The following is a 6850-nucleotide window of genomic DNA, read 5'->3' as shown; positions in this document are numbered from 1 at the left end:
ATGGCAGGTGTTGAACATAAAAAGTCTGCACCATATAGGCCACAACATAATGCCTTTATAGAAAGACGAGGCCAAACAATACAGGCAATGGCTCGTACTATGTTGTCGGATTCAGGATTACCTGAAACTTTGTGGGGAGAAGCAATAATGTGTGGTAATCATATATTGAATAATGTTGCTAACTCAACAACAGGTGAATTACCATTCACACGGTGGCATGGTAGAAAACCTGACTTAAGCTACATGCACACATTTGGAGCACCAGCATGGGTGCATATCCCTACACAACTAAGACATAGGGGTCAGCATAGGGCTAAAAAGTTATTCTTTATAGGTTATGAATCTAATCACAAATCATACAGATTCTGGGAAAAAGGTACATCTAGAGTTTACTGTAGTGCTAGTGCACAATTCCTGGAACATGTAGGATGGGAAAAACTGGAGCAAGATTCAAGTAAGGATGTAATCATAGAAACCTACAAAAGACCAAAAGAACATATCAATAATAAGAAAAATACAATTAAAGAGGAAGTACTGGAAGAGCAAATAGGACCAGAACAGGAAGAAACAGAAGAACAGGAACAAATAGATAACCATCCAGACAATCCAGGACTCAAGTAGGAACACTGAAATGCTGTCTTCACAAACGTTTAGAGAATGGAAAAATATGAATTTAAATCATAAGATCTTGCCCCTCGGTTTGTCTGGGTTAAGAAGGATATCAAAAAGTGTTTATGTTGGAGATTAACAAATTTATAAAAATATCTCACACCTATGTCTGTCAAAGCTGTTGTAATCCATACTTTTTCCCCAAACATTTCGTTCATCTTTTCAATATCGTGTATTATTATTGTTAATATAAATGAGGCCTGAAAATCTAATTGACAAACAATAACATTTACTTGGTTTTGCTAAAATACTGAAGAAGTTCCTTTGTTTTCTTTTTATTTATCATAGGGAGGATTTCTGAGGATGCAACACAAATCCCTTTCTTGGTAGTCACAACCGTAAAGGTTCTTCTGAACTTTTCTCCATTCTCATTGTCTGGAGCAGCCAGGCCAATCCATGTCCATTGGAAATGGAGGAGCAGTTTAATAATCGCCAAATGAGGAGGTTCTTGCTTTGGACTCACCCGGTAGAAAAAAGGGAAATCATGTTTCTGCCCAGGAATGTGGCTGATGACCCCATAGTTGATCTAAGATGAAATAGAAAAGGTGGATGATTATCTAGCTCTTAGGAATAAGTTATGAGTTAGAAAGTAGATGTAAAGTAGATAAATGAAAGAAAGGTACAAGTTATGGTAAGATGAAATAATACTGTGTATAACTATGTAAATAATTATGTAAATATATGAATATAAGCCTTATATTGAATGTAAAAATAACTGTAACAAATAATAATAATAATAATAATAATAATAATAATAATAATAATAATAATAATAATAACAATAATAATATTAATAACCACCTAGAGTCACAACACAGTCACTCAGATGGTCCACTGGAACTTGTGTCACAGCTACCATTTGCCAGTAGCAAAGAACTGGTGGGATCATAAGCAGGGATGGGATTCTACCACTTCGCGCCTATTTGCTAGAACCGGTTGTTAACATTCTAAGCAGTTCGGAGAACCGGTTGTTTGAAGAAATTACTGGCCTAATCCTGTAAGGAAGGCAGGAAGGAAACATTCTGGTGTTGCTTACAGAAACTGCCTCTCCATTAACCCTTATTACATTCTTGGCAGGACTAGACTTCCTATCTCAGGAACGTCTCTGGAGTTATTTTCCCCTCCTTTGCTGGTACTTTGCTTGTGTGGAGTGACCATTCGAAGTTACAATGGCACTGAAAAAAGTGACTGATGACTATTTTTCATACTTACAACTGTTGCAGCATTCCCACGGTCATGAAAGGCAAGGCAAGGAGATGCATGCCTCGATGTGAGTGATATTGAGTTGGCCACGCCCAGCCAATAACATGAGCACCAAGCCATGTCCGCCCAGTAACATGACCACTAAGCCACGCCCCCAGAACCGGTTGTTAAAAAATTTGAATCCCACCCCTGATCGTAAGCCTGAAAAAGTGGTCGAAAATGAGCATGCAAAACTACTGTGGGACTTCCGAATACAGACTGGCAAAGTTTTGGAACACAATACCCTGGATATCATGATTGTGGAAAAGAAAAAAGTGTGGATCTTTGACATTGCCATACCTGGTGATAGTAGAATCGACGAGAAGCAACTTGAAAAAATCACCATATATCAGGACTTGAAAATCGAACTGCAGAGACTCTGGCATAAACCAGTGCAGGAGGTTCCAGTGGTAACTGGCACACTGGATACTGTGCCTAAAGACCTAGGCAAGCACTTGAAAACAATTAGCTGACAAAATCACAATTTTTCAGCTGCAGAAGCCACTTTACTGGGATCTGCTTGCATAATCTGCTGATACATCATGCAGTCCTAAATGCTTGAGAAGTGTTCAGCTAGTGATCTGTGATACGAAACCCAGCATAGTTATCTCGTTTGCTGTGTACGCTGTCATTTTTTGTGTATAATAACCACCTACATGTTCAGGAATATGTCAATGTGAGTGAACGCCATTATGAACATGCTGTAATGAGTGGAAATATGTTTTTAATTGTGAAAATATGATCAGTAAAGATTTTTTTAAAAATGAATAAATATGAGTGCTTAATTTAAAGTTATTTCCAATTGCAAAAGTGTGCTTTTCATGTGTCATTGAGAACACTGCAGTTAATATATGGATAGTCTTAATCCATTTCAAGCAGTAAAAGGGGGAACTCTGAAAAAGTCTTTCTTTCAAAATCTATGCTGATGCCAGAATGAAGAAAAAAAATGTTTAGGTCCATAATGGGAAAGTATTATGTAAAAAAAAAAACCTACCTTGAACTGTCATTCATACCTGAGGGATTTTGTAGAGGCCCAGCATGCTTGAAACATGACTGAAGAGTTCAGAATCAGTCCCTTCAAGCACAACCAACAGATTTTTTCCTCTTCCACAACTGTAGTTTGGGACATTCTCCTGTCCCATGGATAGCAAACCCATCACGGCATCGTATGCTATTCTTGCATTGAAAAGGATCTCATAAATATTCCTTCATAAATGCCTTCATTTGAAAAATCCTTCAGGACCAGCTCCTTGCCTAACCTATGGTCACAAGCCACAGTCATCCCCATCTTCAAAAAGGGAGACCCAAGCCTAGTTGAAAATTACAGACCAATCTCCTTATGCTGCGTCACCTGTAAAGTCATGGAATCAATTATTAACCAATCCATCATCCTCCACTTAGAGACAAACAACCTACTCTCCAATAAACAATTTGGTTTCAAAAAAAAACTATCCTGTAATCTGCAACTCTTACACTGCAAAAACATATGGACGACACAACTCGACCAGGGCAAAGCAATAGACGCAATCTACATAGACTTCTGTAAAGCCTTTGATTCAGTGGTACACGACAAACTACTCCTAAAAATAAAATCCTATGGTATCTCTGGACAACTGAATAACTGGATAGAAGCATTCCTGGCAAACAGACAACAAATGGTCAAAATTGGGAGCGTCCTATCAAATTCTGTACCTGTCAATAGTGGTGTCCCCCAAGGCAGAGTTCATACTCTACATAAATGACCTCTGTGATCATATTAAGAGCAATTGCGTTCTTTTCGCTGATGATGTAAAGCTGTTCAATACCACAGACAATACTGCTACCCTACAAAAAGATCTCGACTATGTATCAGAATGGTCGAACAAATGGCAACTTCAAATCTCAACAAATAAATGCTCTGTCTTACATATTGGCAAAAAAAATCAGAAAATAAAATACAAGCTGAATAGTCAAGATCTTGTTGATGACCCAAGCTCTGTAAAGGACCTTGGAATACTCACCTCTAATGATCTAAGTGCTAGAGCCCACTGCAACTACATAGCCAAAAAGGCATTAAGAGTTGTTAACCTAATCCTACGTAGCTTTTTCTCTGGTAATATCACACTACTAACCAGAGCATACAAAACATTTGCTAGACCAATACTCGAATACAGTTCATCAGTCTGGAACCCACATTACATATCTGATATTAGCACAATTGAGAAAGTCCAGAAATATTTCACAAGAAGAGTTCTCCACTCCTCTACTTGTTGTAGAATACCTTATGCCACCAGACTTGAAATTCTAGAACTAGAAAACCTTGAATTACGCCGTCTTCGGTCTGATTTAAGCATGGTATATAAAATCATACATTGCAATGTCCTACCTGTCAATGAATACTTCAGCTTCAACCATAACAACACAAGAGCACACAATAGATACAAACTCAATGTTAACCGCACCAAACTTGATTGCAGGAAATATGACTTCAGCAATAGAGTGGTCAATGTCTGGAATACTCTACCCGACTCTGTAGTTTCTTCCCCAAACCCCAAAAACTTTAACCTTAGATTGTCTACTATTGACCTCACCCCTTTCCTAAGAGGTCTGTAGGGGGCGTGCATAAGCGCACCAACGTGCCTGCCGTCCCTGTCCTATTGTTTCTCTTATTCTTCTTTTATTTTTCTTATATGTACCCATTTCATGTATTCACAACTATGTATACACTTATACTTATTATCTTGTAAACAATTGGCAAATCAAATAAATAAATAAATAAGAGTTTGGATCATCAACAAGGTCTTGACTATTCAGACTGTATTTTATTTTCTGATTTTTTTTTGCCAATATGTAAGACAGAGCATTTATTTCTTGAGATTTGAAGTTGCCATTTGTTTGACCATTCTGATACATAGTCGAGGTCATTTTGAAGGGTAGCAGTATTGTCTGTGGTATTGAATAGCTTTCCATCATCAGCGAAGAGAATGCAGTTGCTCTTAATATGATCACAGAGTTCATTTATGTAGAGTATGAAGAAAAGTACCTTCGGAGGCACCACTGTTGACAGGTACAGAATTTGATAGGATGCTCCCAATTTTGACCATTTGTTGTCTGTTTGACAGGAATGCGTCTATCCAGTTATGCAGGTGTCCAGATGTACTATAAGATTTTAGTTTTAGGAGTAGTTTGTGGTGTACCACTGAATCAAAGGCTTTACAGAAGTCTACGTAGATTGCATCTATTGCTTTGCCCTGACTGAGTTGTGTAGTCCATATGTTTTTGCAGTGCAAGAGTTGCAGATTACAGATTGTTCCTTTCTTGATTCTCAAAGTAGGATTATTCTCCTGAGTCAAACAAAACTCTTTTCTCCAACTGCCCACTTTTGTGGCAATGTTTGTTCCCAATTCCCCTTCTCATTTTTAAAACCATGATTATTTATTCTCCTTTGGGATTTCTACGACCACAATTAATTGCCAATCAATGTGACAACCAATGGGATAGACAGCACCTGATAATCTGATTTGTAACAGCCTCTTTCAGTGATAAAGGCAGAGGTTGGGGTAAAGCTGGGCAAATACTATAGCAGTCTAATAGTTTAAAGGTAAAACTTCCAAATCTGGGGTCAAACTGGATCTTCCTCATTGTAATTGTGGTCTTCTATGATCTCTGAGATTTAGCTCTGTGCTGAAGAAAGAACTGTAGGAAGGATCTCTTGCAGGATATGTCAAATGTTGCTGCTGCTGCATGTACAGCTTTTTCTGCTTCAGCTTCTGTCTCAAATTCCCTGTGCCAGTATGCTGATGAAATGTCCATTTAAGGTGATAATAGAAGAAAAGGAATAGTTCCATTACTACAAACCAGGAGACTATTGGATTACTGGAATAATGTATGTAATCCCAGGTCTATTGTACCAATTTTCATTCTCAAAGCCTCCAACCCACCAACAAAAAAGGTAACTGTCAGCACGTCCAGGATTCTGGTGATTGATTTTACGTGCTCCAATGTTTTTTATAGGAATGATTTCATTTCTCCTATTCCTCACCTTGAGAAAGGCAAGTCATTATTGCTCATCCCAATTTGCTTTAGAGCAGGAGTCTTCAAACTTGACAGCTTTAAGACTTGTGGACTTCAACTCCCAGAATTCCTCCTCCAGTCATGTTAGCTCAGGAATTCTGGGAGCTGAAGTCCACAAATCTTAAACTTGCCAAGTTTGAAGACCCTTGTTTTAGAGGGAAAGCTCCTGGGGAACAATGATTTTGTAAAACCTGAGTTTGCAAAGTTCCTTTTATGTTCTTTCTCAAGTGTCAGCCTAAACCCTGGGAAACACCAGGCATTGCCAACACTGTCCAATGATGAATCTTTCCTGGATGGGTTCTTCCTGCTTTCAAATTGATTATCTTGGGACTGGAGTCAGCAAATTTTTAATCATATTTATTGTATTTATTTATTATTTATTTTATTTGTTTGTCAAACATCTACAACAGTGGTCCCCAACCTTTTTTGTACCAGGGACCAGTTTCAAGCACAAACACTTTTTCAAGGACCGGGGGAAGAATACGAGTTTGGTGGTTTGCTTGCAGACGTTTCATTACCTGACTAGGTAACATCTGATGTTGTTACCTAGTCGGGTAATAAAACGTCTGCCAGCAAACCACCAAGTTCAGGGAGTGCCTCGGCCCTGCCTCCCTCAGCCCCATCCCTCAGGTGTCTCCCTCCCTCCATCAGGTGTCTGCCTCGTTCCTCCGAAATGCCCGTTTACCCCCACCCTGCCCGCCCGCCCACGGTTCAACCCAGTGATCCGTTCTGCCTGCTTGCCTTCCTGCCTTCGTTTCGGAGCAGCTTCGGCTGATAAAAAGAGGCGAATAGTTATTATTCTCAGCCGAAGCTGCTCCGAATCAACCAGAAACGGATGCAGGCAGGCAGGCAGAACGGAGCACTGAATTGAAGCGCGGGCAGGCGG

The sequence above is a fragment of the Notechis scutatus genome, chromosome 2, assembly GCF_049901735.1.
Source record: "Notechis scutatus isolate UNSWTSFEM ecotype Mainland chromosome 2, rNotScu1.2, whole genome shotgun sequence".
Classification (NCBI taxonomy): domain Eukaryota; kingdom Metazoa; phylum Chordata; class Lepidosauria; order Squamata; family Elapidae; genus Notechis; species Notechis scutatus.
Note: the sequence above shows the minus strand (reverse complement) of the source record.